Source organism: Manis pentadactyla, chromosome 12 (genome assembly GCF_030020395.1).
Source record: "Manis pentadactyla isolate mManPen7 chromosome 12, mManPen7.hap1, whole genome shotgun sequence".
Classification (NCBI taxonomy): domain Eukaryota; kingdom Metazoa; phylum Chordata; class Mammalia; order Pholidota; family Manidae; genus Manis; species Manis pentadactyla.
The window spans coordinates 80,198,198-80,222,878 of NC_080030.1; the positions used below are offsets into that span (position 1 = coordinate 80,198,198).

Genomic DNA, 24,681 nt, shown 5'->3' on the forward strand with positions numbered 1-24,681 from the left:
GCCCAATATCAGAAGAAGAAGGGACATACTAAAGATCAGAGAAGAAATAAATACAACTGAGAAGAATAAAACAATAGAAAAAATCAATAAAACAAAGAGTTGGTTCTATGAAAAAATAAACAAAATAGTCAAATCACTAGCCTGACTTATTAAGAGAAAAAGAGAATCAACACACATTAACAGAATCAGAAATGAGAAAGGGAAAATAATGACAGACCCAATAGAAATACACAGAATTTTTAGAGAATACTATGAAAACCTACATGCTAACAAGCTGATAAACCTAGAAGAAATGGACAACTTCCTAGAAAAATACAACCTTCCAAGACTGAACAAGGAGGAAACAGCAAATCTAAACAAACCATTTACCAGCAAAGAAATCGAAGTGGTAATAAAAAAACTGCCCAAGAACAAAAACCCCAGGCCAGACGGGTTTACCTCGGAATTTTATCACACATACAAAGTAGACATAATACCCATTCTCCTGAAAGTTTTCCAAAAAATAGAAGAAGAGGGAATACTCCCAAACTCATTCTACGATGCCAACATCACCCTAATACCAAAACCAGGCAGAGAACCCACAAAAAATAAAAACTACAGACCAATATCCCTGATGAACATAGATGCAAAAAATACTCAACAAAATATTAGTAAACAGAATTCAAAAATACATCAAAAGGATCATACACCATGACCAAGTGGGATTCATCCCAGGGATGCAAGGATGTTACAACATTCGAAAATCCATCAACATCATCGACCACACAACAAAAAGGACAAAACCCACATGCTCATCTCCATAGATGCTGAAAAAGCATTCGACAAAATTCAACATCCATTCATGATAAAAACTCTCAGCACAATGGGTATAGAGGTCAAGTATCTCAACATAATAAAGGCCATATATGACAAACCCACAGCCAACATCATACTGAACAGTGAGAAGCTGAAAGCTTTACCTCTGAGATTGGGAACAAGACAGGGATGCCCACTTTCCCACTGTTATTCAACATATTACTGGAGGTCCTAGCCACAGCAATTAGACAAAACAAAGAAATACAAGGAATCCAGATTGGTAAAGAAGAAGTGAAACTGTCACTATTTGCAGATGACATGATATTGTACATAAAAACCCTAAATACTCCACTCCAAAACTATTAGAACTAATACCGGAATTCAATAAAGTTGCAGGATAGAAAATTAACACACAAATCTGTGGTTTTCATATACACTAAAATGAACTAACAGAAAAAGAGGTCAGGAAAACAATTAAATTCACAATGGCATGAAGAAGAATAAAATACCTAGGAATAAACCTAACCAAGGAAGTGAAAGACCTATACCCTGAAAACTAAAAGACACTCTTAAGAGAAAGTAAAGAGGACACTAACAAATGGAAACTTATCCCATGCTGTAGGCTAGGAAGAATTAACATCATCAAAATGGCTATCCTGCAAAAAGCAATCTACAGATTCAATGCAGTTCCTATCAAATTACCAACAGCATTCTTCAGTGAACTGGAACAAGTAGTTCAAAAATTCATATGGAACCACCAAAAACCCTGAATAGCCAAAGCAATCCTGAGAATTAAGAATAAAGTGGGCGGGGATCTCTCTCTCCAACTTCAAGGTCTACTACAAAGCCACTGTTATCAAGACAATTTGGTACTGGCACAAGAGCAGAACCACAGAATAGAGACTCCAAACATTAACGCAAACATATACGGCCAATTAATATTTGATAAAGGAGCCATGGACATACAATGGGGAAATGACAGTCTCTTCAACAGATGGTGCTGACAAAACTGGACAGCTACATGTAAGAGAATGAAACTGGATCACTGTCTAACCCCATACACAAAAGTAAATTTGAAATGGATCAAAGACTCGAATGTAAGTCACAAAACCATAAAACTCTTAGAAAAAACATAGGCAAAAATCTCTTAGACATAAAGATGAGTGTACTCTTCTTTAACATATCTCCCTGGGCAAAGGAAACAAAAGCAAAAATGAAGAAGTAGGAGTATATCAAGCTGAAAAGGTTCTGTAAAGCAAAGGACACCATCAATAGAACAAAAAGGCATCCTACAGTATGGGAGAATATATTCATAAATGACAGATCCGATAAAAGTTTGACATCCAAAATATATAAAGAGCTCACACACCTCAATAAACAGAAAGCAAATAATCCAATTAATAAATGGGCAGGGGAGCTGTACAGAGAGTTCTGCAAAGAAGTAATTCAGATGGCCAACAGACACATGAGATGCTCCACATCGCTAGTTATCAGAGAAATGCAAATTAAAACCACAATGAGATATCACCTCACACCAGTAAGGATGGCCATCATCCAAAAGACAAACAAGAACAAATGTTGGTGAGGTTGTGGAGAAAGGGGAACCCTCCTACACTGCTGGTGGGAATGTAAATTAGTTCAGCCATTGTGGAAAGCAGTGTGGAAGTTCCTCAAAATGCTCAAAATAGAAATACCATTCGACCCAGGAATTCCACTTCTAGGAATTTACACGAAGAATGCAGCAGCCCAGTATGAAAAAGACAGATGCACCCCTATGTTTATCGCAGCACTATTTACAATAGCCAAGATATGGAAGCAACCTAAGTGTCCATCAGTAGATGAATGAATAAAGAAGATGTGGTACATATACACAATGAAATATTATTCAGCCAAAAGAAGAAAATCCTACCATTTGCAACAACATGGATGGAGCTGGAGGGTATTATGCTCAGTGAAATAAGCCAGGCAGAGAAAGACAAGTACCAATTGATTTCATTCATATGTGGAGTATAAGAATAAAGAAAAAACTGAAGGAACAAAACAGCAGCAGAATCACAGAACCGAAGAATGGACTAAGTTACCAAAGGGAAAGGGACTGGGGAGGATTGTATGGGAAGGGTTGTATAGGGGTGGGGTAAAGGAAATGGGCATTACAATTAGCATGTATAATTTGGGGGGGGGCACGTGGAGATCTGTGCAACACAGAGAAGACATGTAGTGATTCTACAGCCTCTTACTACGCAGATGGACTGTGACTGTCTGGGGGGACTTGGTGATGGGGGAGCCTAGTAAATATAATGTTTTTCATTTAATTGTAGATTAATGATACCAAAAAGCAAATGTTACTGGACCTCATGGCACTTATGCATATGAAAACTGTAGAATGTGATATGCACTTAGTACTAAATAACACTAATGAACCCGGTATGTTGTGGAGAGGCAGTTCTCTGCCTGTCTGTCACCCTGTCAGAGTTCAAACTGGGGTCACTTCTCAGACACGCCCTGGGAGGCACAGTCGCGCCCACAGCTCCTGATGCAGTCCAGTCCAAGCCCACATCTGTGGGGAGCACTGCCTCTACCCATTATCTCTCATTATAAGGAAGTAACCTCCCAGGCCAGCAAGACATTCCCAAGCCTCAGAAAATGCACAGAAGGAAGAATAGTCATATACAACTTCCCCTTTCACTTTTTCCTTAACTAGCTCAACAGTGTTTTGAATTATATATAATTACCCTTATAAGTACCCACAAGTGTCAGTAATTACAACCATGTATAGAAATACATGCAGGGCATTTACTGCCGTTATTTATAACAGTAAAAAGCTGAAAACAACTTAATTATGTTAATACGGGTTATAAGGAAAATATTCAACACAGCCGTCAAGTCAGCAAACCGTTTTCCTCCAGATTGCAAAGCCCCCCCAGCTCCCTCCTCCCCTGCTCCGGGCTCCTCTTTTGCCCTGCGCGTGACAAAATGCCACATAGCGAAATAATATAAATTGCTCCCCCTGCTTGTGCTCGGGGCTCAAACCTTAGGAGATTACTCCCCTCTGAGCCCACCAGTGTGCACATAAAGCCTCAGCACTCCAAGACATCCGAGTGACGCTTGGTCCTTCAATCAGTGATCCAGTCCAGGTTTTCCGGTATTTTCCATAACAGCATTTTCCATAACATTTGGTTCCCTGAAGGGGAAACCCAACCACACTGGCCCTTTGTTGCCACCAGTTTGGGGCAATGGCGGGGAACAGGAGATCGCAGCGGAGAAGGCGCACGCCGCCTGACCCCTTGGCAGGTTCCCGCCCGGTCACCTTGGGCCAGACCCAATCCGCTGTTCCCACTGGACTCAAGGAGACTTGGCAGGTGAGAACGTGGTTCTGATGTTGAATCCGGTAAAGCCCCGGGGCACCTGACCCAACCAGTCCCACCCATTGGGGAAGAAGGAGAGCCTGATCACCTCCCGGACACTTATTAGAAGTCTCACAGGTAGACATTCAAAGGAGGGAAATGCTTAAACTCTGGTCTGTTTGTGTGTGTGTGAGTGACTGTGCAGGGCGGCTGAAGCCATTCAGTCTGCACTGAATCTGTGATTCCACGGCCTGCGCTATGGAATCTGTGTGGACCCTCCTCTGCTTTTGCAGTCATCCATCATGGCATACTGGTGATTCAGCTTCAGCCGACCTGGCCTGGGACTTATATGGGTGCGCCTTAGCCAAGGCTGGCCAACGTCTCTGTGAGGAGCGTGAACGGACAGGCACCTGACTGGTCTCCTCTCTAGAGGAGGCACCCCTCCCTTGTTGATTGTCATTGCACCATCCACAGACATGTCATGGGGTCAGGGCATAGTAAACCCACAGTCCTTAACACTATGATCAATAATTTCAGGAAGTGATTTTCAGAAAACTACAGAGTAAAATTAGCTCCTGGCAGGTTGAAAATCCTGTGTGAATCTGTATTGCCCACCTTTAGTGTAGGGTAGCCTCCAGAAGGAACCCTAGAGGTCCCAGCAATCCGCTGAGCCTGGTGGGTCATCCCTAGAGATCCAGGTCATCCTAATCAGTTCACATACTTTAACTTCTGGCCAGAAGCTGCCCAGACTCTTCCCCCTTGGGTGGAATTCGCTTGAAACAAGCAGGAACAGAGTAGGGTCTTAGTTGCCTCAACAAAACAGCCCACAAAGAAACAAAAGAAGCCTGAACCTCTGCAAATTCTTGCTGGTGACCCAGAGGAAAAGCCAATATTTCCCCTACCTTATGTACCCCCAAGGTCTGCAGCACCCAGCACCCTGGTGCCAGATACCCTGCTGCCGTCAGCCTCCCCACCAACTCCAGAACCAGTGGACCCACTCTCCCCTGGACCAGCAGCCAGACTGTGCCCTCGGTGAGGAGCAGACACCCTTCAGATGCCAGTGCAAGGGACATGGGAGCCTGAAATGCATAATAAAGATGAGACCGTCCAGCCCAGCCGGTCCATGTTTTACTATCAACCCTTCTCCATGACTAACCTTCTCAATTAAAAACACAACATCCCATCGGAAAAGCCACAAACCCTGGTTGATCTCATGAAATCTCTCTTCCAAACCCATTGGCTACCTGGAAAGACTGCCAACAGCTTCTCTACACCCTGTTCACAATGGAAGAGAGGGGGCAACCTGGGTCCTTGAATGGGGTGCATGGGCTGAAATTGCTGTCCCCAGGGAGCACCCCAAGTGGGACTTCACCACCCCCGAGGTACAGCACCAGATCCACTGATATCAGGATGCCCTCCTCCAGGGGATCAAAGCCAGGTCTAAAAAGCCTATGAACATGACCAAAGTATCTTCAGTCACTCAACAGCCAGGAGAGTCTCCTGGGGACTATTATGAAAGACTGTATGGAGCTTACTGCATCTAAACCCCCTTCAGTCCTGAGTCAAAAGGGAGCCAGCACATGGTCACCTCAGTCATAGCTCAAGCCGCCCCAGACATCAGACCAAAGCTCCAAAACTTGAGGGCTTCACTGGGATAAATATCACTCAGCTGATTAAAATTACCAACAAAGTATACCTAAACAGAGAAGTCCAGGCTGACAGAGAGGCTGAAAGAAAAATGATGAAAAAGGCCAGCTTCATGGCAGCTGCCCTAGAAGAAAGAGAGATGACCAAAAGGCAGAGAAAAGCCAGCCGCCAGGAGGGGAAAGCCTAGGATGCCCCCAGCCAGGGACCAGGGTGCTCACTGTGAGGAGAAGGGGCATTGGAAGAATGAATGCCCCACCCAAGGCAAAGCCCTGAAGCCCGATCGCTGCCGGGAGGAGCCCCACAGGGAAAGGCTCACTGGCCTGGCAGGAACAGACTCAGACTGACAAAGACCAGGCTCTCTCACACTTGGCCCCCATGAGCCCACGGTCAGAATGAAAGCGAGGAGACAACAGATGACTTTCATGGTTGACACAGGGGCAGAGCACTCTGTGGTCACCCTCCCTGTAACGCCCTGCAGTAAAAAGACTGCAACTATTCTTGGAGCCACTGGGACATAAGCAGTCCAACAACACTTTTGCCAAGCCCACCAATATGAACTTGGAGGCCCCAAAGCATGACATAAGTATCCCTACCTGCCCGAGTGCCCTGGTCCCCTCTTCAGCTGAGATATACTCTCAAAGCTCAGAGCCCAAATAACTTTTGAACCAACTGGATGCACCAGCCTCAACTAAACCCAGGACAAGAAGAGCCAGGGTCCCTCATCCTGGCAATAACCACATCCAGGGAAGAAGAGTGGAGGCTATTTTGTGCCCAGAACCCCTCAGGTAGCCCACCTGAATGCAGAGCTGCCTTCCCCTCGGTATGGGCTGAAGACAACCCACCTGGACTCTCTCATAACCAAGTACCTGTCATTGTAGAATTGACTCCAGAGACCCAGCCACAAAGACAGTGGCAGTACCCCTCTCACAAGAGGCAAGACCAGGCATCCAGGAACACCTGACCAGAGTCAGAGAGGCAGGCATTCTAACCGAGTCTCAGTCACCCTGGAACTCCTGCTTCTACCAGTCAAAAAGCCAGAAGGAGGGCACCACTGTTCAAGACCTGTGAGCCACTAACAGAGTGACTGTTTCACATCCAGTGGTCCCAAACCCATACACCCTCCTCAGCCAGATCCTGGGATCTGCCAAATGGTTCACTTGCCTAGACTTAAAAGATGCCTTTTCCTGCCTCCGGCTGGCCCCCCAAAGCCAGCCCTTGTTTGCCTTCAAATGGACTGAACCGGATATGGGGTGGCAGATGCAGTCAACATAGATGTAGCTTCTGCAAGGATGCAGGAACTCACCACTCTCTTTGGAGAGGCATTAGCTGCAGACCTTGCCAGCTTTCCAAAGGAAGCCATGTGTTGCACCCTCCTGCAGTATGTAGATGACCTCCTTGCCAGTGACACTCAGGAAAATTGTGCAAAAGGCACAAAAGCCATCCTGCAACTCCTGTCAGACTCAGCATAAAAATGAGCACAAGTCTGCCAGCAGCAAGTCTGGTACATGGGCTTCCTTCTCACCCAGGGAGAAAGGGCACTAGGACCAAAAAAGAAAAGGGTCATTATCTCCTTAGCCCAGCTCCAGATGAAGAAAGGCATAAAAAGTTCCTGGGGGCCACTGGGTTCTGCATAATCTAGATTCCCAGATTCTCAGCAATGGCAAAACCCCTCTACAGCCTCCTGGGGGTGGCCATACTGAGAAACCCCTGTCTAGACAGAAGAGCCTTCCTGGAAATAAAGGCTGCTTCAGAACAGGCACCAGCCCTAGGCCTGCCAGATACAAATAAAGCCCTTCAATAAAGTGAAAAAAAAGTAGCCCCGAAATTCTCACATAAACTGTTAGGCCTGGCAGTGGCCGGTTGCATACCTACCATAAAAATAAATAAATAAATAAACAAATAAACTAAACCTGATTGAGGTAGGATGCCCACCCTGCCTCAGGACACTGGCAGCCACCATTCTATTCATTAAAAAATCAGATACACTTACTCTGAGTCAAAAAAATATAAATGTCAAAGTTCCCCATACTGTTGTGTCCCTCTTAAAAACACAGGGACACCGATTCCTCTCCAACTCGCAGCTGGCACAATACTAAAACTCCTCAAGGCTGTCTGGCTCCCAGAAAAAGTAGCAATTCTGCATTGCAAAGAATACCAAAAGGAAAGCAACCCTATGAAACAGGGGAACCAGCTGGCAGATAAGAGCAGCCAATAAAAACAGATAAAGCTCCTTCCTTCACCATGGCCCTAACACCCCCAGTGTTGGGCCCTCCACCCAAGTACACTGAAAAAGACAAAGATTGGTCCATGGCTGGCTGAAGGAGCCACACTAACCAAAAAAAAAAGTGATGGTTGCTGCCTGACACATCTTTGTCCCAACTGCAACCAGAAGGCATCTAGTTAGCAAATACCATCAGCTCACCCACTTAAGGAAAACTGCACTAGAAGCCCTCCTCAAAAAGCAATACTAAACTGCCTTTGTAGCAGATGCAGTAGAGATTTTAACTAAATCTCTCAACATTACCTGGTAACTCCATACTGCATACAGGCCACAAAGTTCAGGGAAAGTAGAGCGAATAAATGACACCCTCAAAGGAGCCCTAAGTTTTGCCAAGAAACTGCCCTCCTGTGGCCAGACCTACTGCCCCTAGCTGTCCTGCATGCCCATTGCACACCTGGGTCTCAAGGCTTTTCCCTTTTTGAATTAGTGTATAGACACCCTCCCCCATGTCTAGGAAGCCTCCCAGTGAACCTACACCAGATAGGAAATAAGGGAGCAGGAGAACAGCTCCAAGCCTTGGGAGCCACCCTACATAAGCTGCAGCAATACAGCATAGAAAGAGCTCTGATCTCCTTAGGGACCCCAGTACATTCCTTCCAGGCTGGGGACTCAGTCTGAGTCAAAAATTGGAAAAGAGACCCTCTCAAAATTCAGTAGACTGGGCCCCACATTGTTGTTCTAACTACTCCTACTGCCCTCAAAGTTACAGGCATTACTCTGTGGGTCCATCATTCCAGAGTGAGAAGAACCCATACTCCAGACAAAGAAATACATCAGTAGAAAGCCCGGCCAGACCTCCAGATCTTCTCCACCTCTACATATGATGACTACCCTATGACTAATGAACACCTGCATGCCATGGATCCTGGCCCTTGCCAGAACAGAATCTCTCATCCTGGGCATTAAAATCTCTGATGCTGCCCCCTCTGACTAAACTGTTCCTCAAAAGGTTGCTCTTTCTATTGTCTATTTGGTAATCCTTAAGTTGTTTTGCTGTGCTTACCTGTCTCTCCTAGCTGAACTCAAGTCTCAGCCTGCATTTCCAAAGTACCTCTCTACTGTACAAAAGTAAAAAAGTGCATGCTCATCACCCAAGAGAGCTGCCCTCAGTGGCCCTACACCCTTAGCACCTGTCCTCTCACCCTCAAATAAACCAGCCTGAGTGTACTGCTCAGCTGCATGAAAATTAGGACTGAAAAAAACAGTATTTTTTGTTAAGCACAGGCTTATCAAGAGTCTGAAGGACTCATTTCAACCTGTACACTGAAGGCCCATACAAATGCATGAAAACATAATAATTTGTGTTCTTCACAAAGTACTCAAGTCTTTAACAAAAAAGTCACAAGGAAAAACGTCCTAGCTCAAAGCAATTAAAAGTATAAATACAAGCCATTATAACCCTATCATAAACCAAAAAGATGATGCCCCCAAAACAAATTGTTTAAAGGGGCATCAGAAGAGGGGTGTTAAGGAAAATATTCAACACAGCCATCAAGGTCAGCAAACTACTATTTTGCTCCAGTTGGCAAAGCCCCCAAGCTCCCTCCTCCACTTCTCCGGGCTTCTCTTTGGCCCTGCGCATGCCGAAATGCCGCATAGCAGAATAATATAAATTGCTTTCCTCGCTTGTGCTCAGGGCTCAGGCCTTGGGAGATTACTCCCCTCTGAGCCCGCTGGTGTGAAATAAAACCTCAACACTCCAAGACCTCCGAGTGCCGCTTGGTTCTTCCATCAGTGATCCAGTCCAGGTTTTTCAGTATTTTCTGTAACAGGGTATGAATAAATTATGGCATATCTAATCAAGTCCTTAAAAATAAATACCTATATCTGAGCATAAGACAGGTACATAGCATATTTTCCACTTTTTAAAGCTCGGTATCATATTATTTATGTTATAGCTCATTTTATATAAAAAAATTCTTTAGTGTGTATCCTTATGTAGATAGAGAGAAAGGCCTTCAATATATAAAGCAATCTGTTAAGTGTGATTATTTCCTAGGGGTGCAACTTCAGGGTGATTTTATTTTCTACTTTGTGTATTTCCTTATATGTGTCTATACTTTGTACATTTCTGTATTATTTGCATTTTTCATGATTAGCATATGTGACTTTCCAGCCAGAAAAATAGTAGTTGATTTTCAAATGACCAAATAAAGATATTATTAGAATGCAATTATATGTGCACACAGTTCTTTGAAACCATGTGTTTGTCACATTGTGATGCATTTAGTACAAATATAGAGCTACATGTATAAATGTAAAAGTTGGAGGACTTTATGTCAGTTAATCTGTGATAACCATGTGCTTCATGTAATACACCCTTGAAATGCTATATATAGGAGTTGTTTCTAGTAACAAAGGTTTTATAGGTCAATAGTGTTATTTCAGGGAAAAGACTGTTTTCCTGATACTGCAGCTTTTTTATACTCTTAAACTCAGGTACAAAAGCTAATGTGAAGAATGCTGGTTGAGTGTGTACTATTTCACTGCCAAGAGCCTTCACCATGTTTGGTGGGTGTACTGCATTGGGCAATTTGACACATAAAATAAATGCTTCTAGGAGTAAAGAAGTATATTTTTTGGTATCATTAATAAACACTTACATGAACAACATTGTGATTACTGCATTTCCCCCCATTATCAAGTCCCCACCCCATACCCCATTTTAGTCACTGTCTATCAGCATAGTAAGATGCTATAGAATCACTACTTGACTTCTCTGTGCTATACTGCCCTCCCTGTGAAACACCTATATTATGTGTACTAATCACAATGTGCCTTTTCTCCCTTATCCCTCCCTTCCCACCCATCTTCCCCAGTTCCTTTCCCTTTGGTAACTGTTAGTCCATTCTTGGGTTCTGTGAGTCTGCTGCTGTTTTATTCCTTCAGGGTTTTTTTGTTCTTATACTACACAGATGAGTGAAATCATTTGACAGTTGTCTTTCTCTGCCTGGCTTATTTCACTGAGCATAACACCCTCTAGCTCCATCCATGTTGCAAATGGTTTTCTTCTTGTGTGTGGGAATTATATGGAATTTATATATAAAGTATGAAAATCATATGTATAAGCACTTTTGCCTTGATGGTTTGTTTATGGTTCATGATTGTAGTCAAGACAGAAACAGCAGCCAAGACAGAAAGAGTTTCTGTGTTCGTTCACCATGAGGATTTGTTCGTTATCCTTCAGAAAGTGAAACTGTTGAGAGTTGAACTTAATTAATGATTGTGCATGGAAACCCCAATATTGTTGTTAACAACCATTTTATCAATAAATATGAGAGATGCCTTCTCGGCAGCACTCTTGCATTGTCACGCCTTGAGTCCCCTGGCTGGTCCTTAAGATCTTCGACGAACAATCGTGTCTCTTCCCTCATCTGCGGGTCAGAGACAGGGAAGGGACCCGACAAGTGGCGCCCAAACAGGGACCTGAAAGACGGTCAAAACTAAGGATGGAGAACCTCCGCTCGGCAGCACTTGCAATTCTAAGGCGGGGAAAGCTCTGAAGATCGTCGATCTGGTAAGATTCCCAGGAAAGTGTACGTAGGGAACAGGATCTAGATGTCAGGGACACTAAAATGGGCCAAACAGAAACTAAAGCAACTAAACCGGAGTATTATTTAAAATTACTCCGTGCCCTCCTAAAAACATCAGGAGTGAAAACTTCTAAAAAAGATTTTGCTCTACTCTATAAGTATATTAAAAAACATTGTTATTGGCTACCACCACAAGGGTCACTTAAACAAGCTGATTGGGATAATATTTTAAGAGATTTTAAAAAGGCTCACAGGCAGGGAAATGTCATCCCTGTGCCTGTTGTTTGGTCTTTATGTAATTTGATCACTCTCGCCTTGCAGCCTTTGCAAACTCCCCCACTGTCTGAAACTAAGTCAGATACACAAGAGTGCAAGAGAGAACTCTTAGATGATGTAGAAAAGTCAAGTAGGCGATCTCCATCCCCACATCTACCTAACTCCTCTACATCCTCCTCTTCCTCTTCTTCAGAGACCGATGATGAGAGTTCTGTTCGCTCCGCTCATCATAAAAACTCTCCAGTCTCTGTTCCTGCAACGTCTGCCTTCTCAGCAGGAATACGTAAAGCTCAGAGGGAGGGTGATATAGATGCTTATCTGACACCCTTAATAGCATAGTTAGTTTAACTCCTTTTGGGCCAGGTGAAGATCCTGATTTTCCACAAGGAGGAGTCAAAGCACTTTATACACCTATTCCTTACAAGACATTAAAAGATTTTAAACAGGCTATTTCTTCATATGGTACTAATTCTCCATACGTTGTAGTTCTCTTGAGGGGATTAGCAGAACAGGAAAGGATGATTCCTCATGATTGGGATTTGTTGGCTCATACTTGTCTGGACTCTTCTGAGTTTTTACAATTTAAAACCTGGTGATATGAGGAGGCAAAAGCACAAGCTTTGAGAAATCAGCACACCAATCCTCCAATTCTTATAACTGCTGAACAACTAGCAGGACAAGGAGACTGGCTGCAGATAGAGAGACAAGTTAGATATGAAGACATAGCAGTAACACAAGTACATTTGTGTTGCTTAAAAGCCTGGGAGAAAATACAAGCAGCTGGAAAGCCTGTCTTGCCATTTAGTAAACTTAAACAAGGGCTTAATGAGTCCTATGTTGACTTTGTTGTGAGATTGCAAGATAATTTGAGAAAGACAGTAGCACATCCAGAGTTGAGAGATCTGTTGTTACAGATGCTAGCCTATGATAATGCAAATACAGAGTGTCAGAGAGTTCTCAGACCTTTAAAAGCTGCAGGAGCTAGGATGGAAGATTATATCAAAGCCTGTGCTGATATAGGTTCTCTTACATATCAAGCTAATTTACTAGCAACTGCTATGAAAGGAAAGTCAAGGAGAAACGTAGTAAATTTAAAGTGTTTTGGTTGTGGCAGACAAGGGCATATGAAAAAAGACTGCCGATTGCAGAAGAGAACAAAAGAGTCAAATTTTAAAAATAAACTGCCATCTGTTTGCCCAAAATGTAAAAAAGGGAGACGGTCTAATGAATGTCATTCAAAATTTGATAAAGATGGTAATCCTATCAATGAATCTCAGCCTTTAAACCTCCAATCAGGCCAGCCTCTGAGGCCCTAGAAAATAATACAGAGGCATCCTCTCCAAGTAAAAGAACATGGCATGATTTACAAGCTGCAACTAAAGGAAGTGCTGCTGTAGATCTTGCCTCTTCTCAATCTGTATATTTACACCTATCACAAGAAGTTCAATTACTTAGTACAGGAATTTTTGGTCCTTTACCAGCTAATTCTGTAGGATTACTTTTAGGCCATAGTAGCTGGACTCTAAAAGGATTAATAGTAAGACCTGGAGTTATTGATCAAGATTATATGGGTGAGATTAAAATAATGGTGTCATCTGATAAGGAATTATATATACCTCAAGGAGAAAGAATTGCTCAATTACTTTTACTTCCCTATCTCCCACCTTCAACAACACCTTATGAGAGAGGACAAGGTGAATTTGGAAGTACAGATAAACAAATATGGCTTAATACAAAAATTACATCTGATAGACCTCAATGCAAGATCAGTATTCAAGGCAAGTCTTTTACAGGATTGTTGGATACAGGAGCTGATGTATCTGTAATTGCTTTTAAATATTGGCCAAAAAATTGGCCCAAACAAGAGAAGCATATTCAAGTTTCAAGTATTGGTACAGCTTCTCAAATATGGCAAAGTTCAGCTATCTTGCATTGTCTCAGTCCTGAAAAACAATTAGCTTTGTTAAAACCTTTAATTGTTGATGTAGCAATTAATCTCTGGGGACGAGATTTAATGCAACAATGGCATACTACATTGTCTTTTAATGAGCCTTCATCAGTTCAGTCTTTTTCTTAGGGGTCATTGATAAATGGCTGCCAGCTCCTATACCATTACAGTGGACCACTCAGACGCCTGTTTGGGTAGATGGGACCCCTCAATAAAGAAAAATGGGCAGCCCTACACACATTAGTTCAAGAACAACTTCAGCTAGATAGGTTAGAATTTTCCACAAGTCCATGGAATTCTCCTGTATTTGTTATAAAAAAGAAATCAGGAAATTGGAGACTTTTACGAGATTTAAGACAAATTAATGCAGTTCTTAAACCTATGGGACCTTTGCGACAAAGCCTCCCTTCTCCAACTATGGTTCCAAAAGACTGGAACATGGCTATAATTGATCTTAAAGATTGTTTTTTTTACAATTCCTTTAGCTATAATGGACAGAGAAAAGTTTGCTTTTACTGTCCCTTCTTTAAATTTGCAGGCACCTTCAGAAAGATTCCAGTGGAAAGCACTTCCTCAAGGAATGTTAAATAGCCCTACAATTTGTCAAAATTATGTGCATAGAGTTCTTCAGCCTATACATGAAAAATGGTCTTCAGCTTATATCATTCATTATATGGATGATATTCTCATAGCCCTACGTAGGCATTTATCTCTTACCAATATTCTCAATGAGACTGAAACTGAGTTAAAACAATGGGGATTACAAATAGCGCCAGATAAAATACAAATACAATACCCAATGAATTATTTGGGAAATAAAATTCAAGAAAATTCAATAATTCCTCAGAAAATTCAAATTAGGAGAGATCATCTTAAAACTCAAATGATTTTCAAAAGCTCTTAGGAGATATTAATTGGATCCGACCATTATTAGGAATTCCTACTTATAAATTACAACATCTTTTAAATATTTTAAAAGGACCCTCAGATCTTAATAGTCCTAGAGACTTAACCTCAAAAGCTGAAGAGGAACTCAAGTGGATAGAACAACACATTCAAAAAGCTCAATTATCAAAAATTGACTTTACAAACCCTTACTTTTATTAATCTACTTTACTCCTCATTCTCCTACAGGATTGCTCTGTCAATGTGATGGTTAGTTAGAGTGGATATTTCTGCAGTATCAAACTAAACCCTCCTTACAACCTTACATTGACAAAGTAGCCTCCATTATCCTTAAAGGATGACAGAGACTAAGACAGATGATTGGTCAAGACCCTCACTCCATTATTCTTCCTTTATCTAAACAAAATATTATGCAAGTATTTCAAGAAAATACTCATTGGCAAATTGCACTTTCAGATTATTTAGGAAATATTGACTGTCATTACCCTTAGAATAAGTTATTTTCATTTTTTCAGCACCATCAATGTATCCTTCCTCACAAAACTTCTCCTAATCCATTATTAAATACTGTTACCTGTTTTACAGATGGTACAAAATCTTTTAAAGCAGCCTATACAACTTGTTCTGGTTTGTCAGAAACTTTTCAAACATCTTTTACTTCTGCACAACAAAATGAGTTATATGCTGTGTTGCAAGCTTTGCAAGATTTTCCAGGTCCTGTCAATATTGTTACTGACTCTGCTTATGCTGCCTTTTCTGTTCCTCTATTAGAAACTGCAACATTGGGCACTGCACAATCTTCTATTAACACTTTATTTTCTCAATGACAGGTGCGTATTCATCAACGTCTACATCCCTTCTTCATTACTCATATACGATCACATTCTAATTTACCAGGTCCTTTATCATATTATAATGATAAAGTAGACAAGCTTCTTTCTTTAGTTACTTACTCACCAGCTCAACGATATCACGACCTGACTCATGCTCCTTCTTTCACCTTACAGAAGCACTTTTCTCTTTCTGCATCTGAAGCTCATAATATCTTGAATTCTTGTTCAACCTGTTCTCAAATTAATTCTCCTCGTTTGCAAGCAGGAACTGTTCCCAGGGGAACGCGTCCTAACACCCTATGGCAAATGGATGTTACTATTTTTCCTGAATTTGGAACACTTAAGCATTGTTCATGTTTCTATTGATACTTATTCTTCCACTTCATGGGCAACAGCTTTACCAGGAGAATGATCTCATCATATTATCACTCATCTTTTACAAGCATTTGCAATACTAGGCGTTCCTGCCAACATAAAAACTGACAACGCTCCAATTTACCTCTCCTCTACGCTAAAGAGATTTTTTCAGCTGTATAATATTACTCATCAAACAGGCATTCCTTACAATTCTACAGGTCAAGCTCTAATTGAATGTCGTCATCTTACTCTTAAGCATTTTTTGTTAAAACAAAAAGGGGGATTACTCCCGGATATGATAAAATTAACAGCAAATCAACGCTTAATGCATGCTTTACTTGTTCTTAATTTCTATCTCTTAAAAGGCGATGGACGATCAGCTATGGAAATACATTTTTCTGACAATGTTTCTTTTCCTGAAACAACAGCAGTTCCTGTATGGTGGTCTCCAACAGGTTCTTCACAGTGGTATAAAGGTTATATCAAAGTGTGGGGCAAAGGGTTTGTTTGTGACATTACAGAGGATCAACGCTTGATTTGGCTACCCAGAAAAAGAATTAAGATACGATATGAAGAAGAACTCCCAATATCAACATCCTCAGAAAGAGCTGCTCCAGAGGATGGCCACCAACAAACTTCATCACTGGAATGAAGTTTCCTGAATAGTGAAGTTTCTACTTTTATTTTTGGTGATAACATTCATACATACACACACTGCACAAGCTTGCACTATTACAGCTAGTGTGAACAGTCCTCCATATTTAGGCCGAGGAGTAGTTCTTCAGTGTGTATCCACCTGTTCTACTCCTATAGGTCCTATAGTATGGAAAAAAGATGGTAAAGAGATATATAGACCAAAGTATGGAGGAAAGCTTGGGTGGAATTATGCAACTGATCAGTCTAAAAGAGATAATACTCGCTATGACATTTACAAAACAGTTTTGACCAGAAATGATATTGGCAATTATTCTTGTGAGAAATATCAAAAAGGATCTCCTGATATATAATATAAAAGTAGTTATGTCTACTTAGACATATCACTCTCTCCAGAGTGAGAATTTTCTTCACCTAATATGTGGCTACAACTTGCAAGTCGAGGACTGAACAAGTCATCTTTTTGTGTAGCAGGAGATTCCTCTATTAGTGGATTATTAAAGAAGAATTTGATAGGTATAGGACTCCCTTTTTCTGTTTTCACAAATATTTCAGGAATAAACATTACTCACTCTCCTAAAGTTCTTACTCGTGAAGTTCAATTGAACTTACCTGTCAGTACTACTATAGTTTCTGAATGTATATGCATTAATTGCACTCATATTCCTTCTTACTGTAATTCTACCATTCATGTAAAATGGCCTTTTGGATATAGACTTCCAAATGGCTGGGTATTTTTATGCAATAACAAAACATATCAAGCCTTTTCTTCACATTATCAAGGTGTTTGTGGAGTAGGACGTATTCTTCCTGCTCTTATAGACCATCCTGGATACAAACACAAACAGATTTCTCGAGCCCTGTCACCTAATTGTGATGACAACTTGAAGTTGTTAGATCCTGTTGCTGTAGCTGTCGCTGCTGCATTCATCTTACCAGTTCCAGTACTCGTAGGAATGCAGAATGAAATATCCAAGATGGCCTGTGCATACAGTAAAACAACAAACCTGACTGCTTCTGTATTATCTGAACTCAACCAAGAACTAGGAGAAGTATGAGTTGCAGTACTTCAAGACTGCACTACTATAGACTATCTATTGTTAAAAGAACATATGGGATGTGAACAGTTTCCAGGCATGTGTTGTTTTAATCTGACTTTTCTCAAACTATTCACAATCAAATAGACAATATTCATCATATTATTGATGTTTTCTCAAATGCCTGAATTACCTAAATGGTTTTCTTGGTTTCACTGGATATGGTCAGTAATTGTAGGCCTGTTTCTTTTGTGTATTTGCCTTCCAGTCTTGATAGCCTGGATGCATGATATAGTCACCAGTTTGTTGAAACCAATGCATGCTTATGCTACTTTCCTGGAAGTGATGTCTAAAAAATGATTGTCCTTTGTTTGCATTGTTACTTATGAAAGTCCGTGCACTAAATCTTTGTATTTTGTGATTTCTATGATTAAGGCTGGACATAAGAGTGAGAGTATGAAAAACATCAACAAACATCAGTCTACTCCTAATGCCTCCTTTTTTCACACGATCTCTCCCTGTGTGGCCCCAGGGGATGGCTGGTTAGCCAGAGACGGGTAAGATTCCTCATGGGAGGAACAACCTAAGACAGGCACAGTCATAAAGGGTCAACAGGTGAGGAGGTGGGGGCCAACTGAGGCGAGGCTTAGAACCTCATACCCCATTTATATGAGGCATTCTCTGCTGCTTTTGTCCAGCTAGGTTGATATTTAAAAAATTAAGAACAGATCTTTCGCTTGAGTTACAACAATCATTATCTTGAAGCCTTTTAAAAACAAAAAGGGGGAAATGTGGGAATTATATGGAATTTATATATAAAGTATGAAAATCATATGTATAAGCACTTTTGCCTTGATGGTTTGTTTATGGTTTATGATTGTAGTCAAGACAGAAACAGTAGCCAAGACAGAAAGAGTTTCTGTGTTCGTTCACCATGAGGATTTGTTCGTTATCCTTCAGAAAGTGAAACTGTTGAGAGTTGAACTTAATTAATGATTGTGCATGGAAACCCCAATATTGTTGTTAACAACCATTTTATCAATAAATATGAGAGATGCCTTCTCGGCAGCACTCTTGCATTGTCACGCCTTGAGTCCCCTGGCTGGTCCTTAAGATCTTCGACGAACAATCATGTCTCTTCCCTCATTTGCGGGTCAGAGACAGGGAAGGGACCCGACACTTGTGGCTGAATAATATTGCATTGTGTATATGTACCACAGGTTCTTTATCCATTCATTTACTGATGGACACTTAGGTTGCTTCCATTTCTTGGCTATTATAAATAGTACTGTGAAAAACATAGGGGTGCATATGTCATTTTAAAACTGAGCTACTGCATTCTTAGGGTAAATTCCTAGGAGTGGAATTCCTGGGTCAAATGGTATTTCTATTTTGAGCATTCTGAAAACCTCTATACTGCTTTCCACAATGGTTGAACTAGTTTACATTCCCACCAGCAGTGTAGGAGGGTTCCCCTTTCTCCACAGCCTCGCCAACATTTGTTGTTGTTTGTCTTTTGGGTAGCAGCCATCCTTACTGGTGTGAGGTGATACCTCATTGTAGTTTTAATTTGCATTTCTCTGATAATTAGCGATGTGGAGCATCTTTTCATGTGTCTGTTGGCCATCTGTATTTCTTTTTTGGAGAACTGTCTGTTCAGTTCCTCTGCCCATTTTTTATTTGGGTTACTTGTTTTTTGTTTGTTGAGGCATGTGAGCTCTTTATATATTCTTGACGTCAAGCCTTTATCGGATGTGTCATTTTCAAATATATTCTCCCATACTGTGGGGTTCCTTTTTGTTCTATTGATGGTGTCTTTTGCTGTACAGAAGCTTTTCAGCTTAATATAGTCCCACTTGTTCATTTTGCTGTTGTTTTCCTTGCCCGGGGAGATATGTTCAAGAAGAGGTCACTCATGTTTATGTCTAAGAGGTTTTTACCTATGTTTTTTTCCAAGAGTTTAATGGTTTCATGACTTACATTCAGGTCTTTGATCCATTTTGAGTTTACTTTTGGTATGGGGTTAGACAGTGATCCAGTTTCATTCTCCTACATGTAGCTGTCCAGTTTTGCGAGCACCATCTGTTGAAGAGACTGTCATTTCCCCATTGTATGTCCATGGCCCCTTTATCGAATATTAGTTGACTATATATGTTTGGGTTAATGTCTGGAGTCTCTATTCTGTTCCATTGGTCTGTGGCTCTGTTCTTGTGCCAGTACCAAATTGTCTTGATTACTATGGCTTTATAATAGAGCTTGAAGTTGGGGAGTGAGATCCCCCCTACTTTATTCTTCTTTCTCAGGATTGCTTTGGCTATTCAGGATCTTTGGTGTTTCCATATGAATTTTTGAATTATTTGTTCCAGTTCGTTGAAGAATTTTTCTGGTAGTTTCATAGGGATTGCATCAAAACTATATATTGCTTTGGGCAGGATGGCCATTTTGATGATATTAATTCTTCCTAGCCATGAGCATGGGATGCGTTTCCATCTGTTAGTGTCCCCTTTAATTTCTTTTAAGAGCAACTTGTAGTTTTCAGAATATAAGTCTTTCACTTCTTTGGTTAGGTTTATTCCTAGGTATTTTATTTTTTTTGATGCAATTGTGAATGGAGTTGTTTTCCTGATTTCTCTTTCTGTTGGTTCACTGTTAGTGTATAGGAAAGCCACAGATTTGTGTGTGTTGATTTTGTATCCTGCAACTTTGCTATATTCTGATATCAGTCCTAGTAGTTTTGGGGTGGTGTCTTTAGGGTTTTTTATGTACAGTATCATGTCATCTGCAAATAGTGACAGTTTCACTTCTTCTTTACCAATCTGGATTCCTTGTATTTTTTTGTTTTGTCTGATTGCCATGCCTAGGACCTCCAGTACTATGTTAAATAACAGTGGGGAAAGTGGGCATCCCTGTCTAGTTCCTGAACTCAGAGGAAAAGCTTTCAGCTTCTCGCTGTTCAATATAATGTTGGCTGTGGGTTTTTCATAGATGGCCTTTATTATGTTGAGGTACTTGCCCTCTATTCCCATTTTGTTGAGAGTTTTTATCATGAATGGATGTCGAATTTTGTCGAATGCTTTTTCAGCATCTATGGAGATGATCATGTGGTTTCGTCTTTCTTTTTGTTGATGTGGTGGATGATGTTGATGGACTTTCGAATGTTGTGCCATCCTTGCATCCCTGGGATGAATCTCACTTGGTCATGGTGTATGATCCTTTTGGTGTATTTTTGAATTCGGTTTCCTAATATTTTGTTGAGTATTTTTGCATCTACGTTCTTCAGGGATATTGGTCTGTAGTTTTCCTTTATGGTGGGGTCTTTGCCTGGTTTTTGTATTATGGTTATGTTAGCTTCATAGAATGAGTTTGGGAATATCCCCTCCTCCTCTATTTTTTGGAAAACTTTAAGGAGAATCGGTATTATGTCTTCCCTGTATGTCTGATAAAATTCTGAAGTAAATTCATCTGGCCCGGGGGTTTTGTTCTTTGGTAGTTTTTTGATTACCGCTTCAATTTCATTGAGGGTAATTGGTCTGTTTAGATTTTCTGTTTCTTCCTGGGTCAGTCTTGGAAGGTTGTATTTTTCTAGGAAGTTGTCAATTTCTCCTAGGTTTCCCAGCTTGTTAGCATATAGGTTTTCATAGTATTCTCTAATAATTCTTTGTATTTCTGTGGGGCCCTTCGTGATTTTTCCTTTCTCATTTCTGATACTGTTGATTTGTGTTGACTCTCTTTTCCTCTTAATAAGTCCGGCTAGAGGCTTACCTATTTTGTTTATTTTCTCGAAGAACCAGCTCTTGGTTTCATTGATTTTTGCTATTGTTTTATTCTTCTCAATTTTATTTATTTCTTCTCTGATCTTTATTATGTTCCTCCTTCTGATGACCTTAGGCCTCATTTGCTTCTCTTTTACCAATTTCGATAATTGTGACATTAGACCATTCATTTGGGATTGTTCTTCCTTTTTTAAATATGCTTGGATTGCTATATACTTTCCTCTTAACACTGCTTTTCCTGTGTCCCACAGAAGTTGGGGCTTAGTGTTGTTGTCATTTGTTTCCATATATTGGTGGATCTCCATTTTTATTTGGTCACTGATCCATTGATTATATAGGAGCATGTTGTTAAGCCTCCATGTGTTTGGTGAGCCTTTTTGCTTTCGTTGTACAGTTTATTCTTAGTTTTATGCCTTTGTGGTCTAAAAGTTGGTTGGTAGGATTTCAATCTTTTGGAATTTACTGAGGCTCTTTTGGTGGCCTAGTATGTGGTCTATTCTGGAGAATGTTCCATGTGCACTTGAGAAGAATGTATATCCTGTTGCTTTTGGATGTAGAGTTCTGTAGATGTCTATTAGGTCCATCTGTTCTAGTGTGTTGTTCAGTGCCTCTGTGTCCTTACTTATTTTCTGTCTGGTGGATCTGTCCTTTGGAGTGAGTGGTGTATTGAAGTCTCCTAGAATGAACGCATTGCATTCCATTTCCTCCTTTAGATCTGTTAGTATTTGTTTCAGGTATGTTGGTGCTCCTGTATTGGGTGCATATATATTTATAATGGTTATGTCCTCTTGTTGGACTGAGCCCTTTATCATTATGTAATGTCCTTCTTTTTCTTTTGTTACTTTCTTTATTTTGAAGTCTGTTTAGTCTCATACCAGAATTGCAACACCTGCTTTCTTCTCTCTGTTGTTTGCATGAAATATCTTTTTCCATCCCTTAACTTTAAGTCTGTACATGTCTTTGGGTTTGAGGTGAGTCTCTTGTAAGCAGCATGTGGATGGATCTTGCTTTTTTATCCATTCTATTTCTCTGTCTTTTGATTGGTGCATTCAGTCCATTTACGTTTAGGGTGATTATTGAAAGGTATGTACTTAGTGCCGTTCTAGGCTTTAAGTTTGTGGTTACCAAAGGTTCAGGATTAGCTTCTTTACTATTTTATTGTCTAACTTAACTCACTTGTTGAGCTATTATAAATGCGGTCTGATGATTCATTATTTCTCTCCCTTCTTATTCCTCCTCCTCCCTTCTTCATATGTTGGGTGTTTTGTTCTGTGCTATTTTTAGATGTGCTCCCATCTAGATCAGTCCCTGTAGGATGCCCTGTAGAGGTGGTTTTCAGGAGTCAAATTCCCTCAACTTTTGCTTGTCTGGGAATTGTTTAATCCTTCGTTTATATTTAAATGATATTCGTGCTATATACAGTAGTCTTGGTTTGAGGCCCTTCTGTTTCATTGCATTAAGTATATCATGCCATTATCTTCTGGCCTGTAGGGTTTCTGTTGAGAATTCTGATGATAGCCTGATGGGTTTTCCATTGTAGGTAACCTTTTTTTCCTCTCTGTCTGCCTTTGATAATTTGTCCTTGTCTTTGATCTTTGCCATTTTAATTATTATGTGTCTTGGTGTTGCCCTCCTTGGATACCTTGTCATGGGAGTTCTGTGTACTTCTGTGGTAGGAGAGGCCATTTCTTCTCCTAGTTTGGGGAAGTTTTTGGCAATTATTTCTTCAAAGACACTTTCTATCCCTTTTTTTCTCTTATTCTTCTTCTGGTATCCCTATAATGCGTATATTGTTCCATTTTGATTGGTCACTCAGCTCTCTTAGAATTCCTTCATTCCTGGAGATCCTTTTATCTCTCTCTGCATCATCTTCTCTGCGTTCCTGTTCTCTGTTTTCTAGTCCATTAATGGTCTCTTGCACCTTGTCCATTCTGTTTTGAAGTCATTCCAGAGCTTGTTTTATTTCTGTATTCTCCTTCCTTAGTTCTTGCATATTTCTCTGCAAGTCCATCAGCATGGTTATGACTTTTGTTTTGAATTCTTTTTCAGGAAGACTGGTTAAATCTATCTCCCCAGGTTCCTTCTCCGGGGAAGATGTAGCAGATGCTGAAGCTGTCTGGGTTAGTCTTGTCTGGATCATATTTTTTTGCCTTTTCATGTTGACAGGTGCTATTGACTGTCAGCTGGGAGGGCCAAACTTTCTTGGTACTCTCCTTTCTTTACTGGGACAACTGCGACCCCTAGTGGCTTGTGTTGGGTAATTGCATGTAGGCTGGGTCTTTGTGCCTTGCCCAGCTGAAGTGTAGGAATTTTCCTTTCTGTGGGCGTGGTTTGCCTTAGACTGTTTCTCTGCTTTCGCAGCTCCCAGAGGGTTAATGGACTGGGGGGCTGTTTGACTGTTTTCCTCCATGAGGGGTCTCAGAGCTGTTGCCCAGGGAGTTAGTGAGCCCGGTTTTCCCTGTAATTTCCAGCCACTGGGCTGTGACCTGTGTTGTTTCCATCTAGCTGTTAAATCCCTGTCCCTTTAAGACTTTCAAAAAGCACTCGCTTTTCTTTGTCATAGGGGCATTAGCTTTGGAACCCGCTTTCAGAGGTCTTGTTGCCGTATTTCCCTAGTTTCCAGCCCTCCACGCATGCACTGTGTCTGCGCTCTGGTGCGGGTGGCTGGGGCTGGGTGTTTAGCCCTCCTGAGCTCCCTCTGCCTCCCACCGGAAGCTGGTGGGAGGTGTGCTTGGGTCCCACTGGGCCGGGGGTTGTATCTTACCCATTTCGCCAGGCACTGGGCTCTTGCATGTGTGGATGTAGTCAGGCTATTGTCCTGTGTCTTCTGGTCTCTCTTTTAGGATTAGTTGTATTTGTTGTATTTTCAAAAATATATGTTTTTGGGAGGAGATTCCCACTGTCCTACTCACACCGCCATGTTGGCTCCGCCCCCCCTAAAAACTCTTTCTTATAAGACTATAGTCTCTAAAGAAACAGACCAAACTCACCCATACCATAGAATTTACATAAAAGATCTATCTACAAAAACAAAGACAAATTACTTCTACAACTATTCATCTAATTTGAAAGAAACCACTAAGTATGGCCTGGCATGCTAAGGAATACAATGCAGGTTACATTAGGAACAACTTTTTTCCTTAATATAAGTTTTGGTAAAGTCATTTTACTTTTCACTGGGTAATAAAGAAATACTGATGGAAAGTTCCATCTTTCAAAGTAACAATTAATTTTATATCAGTATCCCAATCTTCAAAAATATCCCTCAGCTCTAACAATTGCCCCTTATAATTTCCC

General features: G+C 41.0%; 1 long non-coding RNA gene across 1 annotated transcript; it reads left to right on the top strand.

The window, feature by feature from the left end:
• Window positions 1-11,090: 11,090 nt before the first annotated feature.
• Window positions 11,091-18,696, top strand: LOC130679828 (uncharacterized). The gene is made up of 2 exons (XR_008992785.1): window positions 11,091-11,584; window positions 16,442-18,696. It is a non-coding gene; the product is annotated as an uncharacterized LOC130679828 (long non-coding RNA).
• Window positions 18,697-24,681: the final 5,985 nt, after the last annotated feature.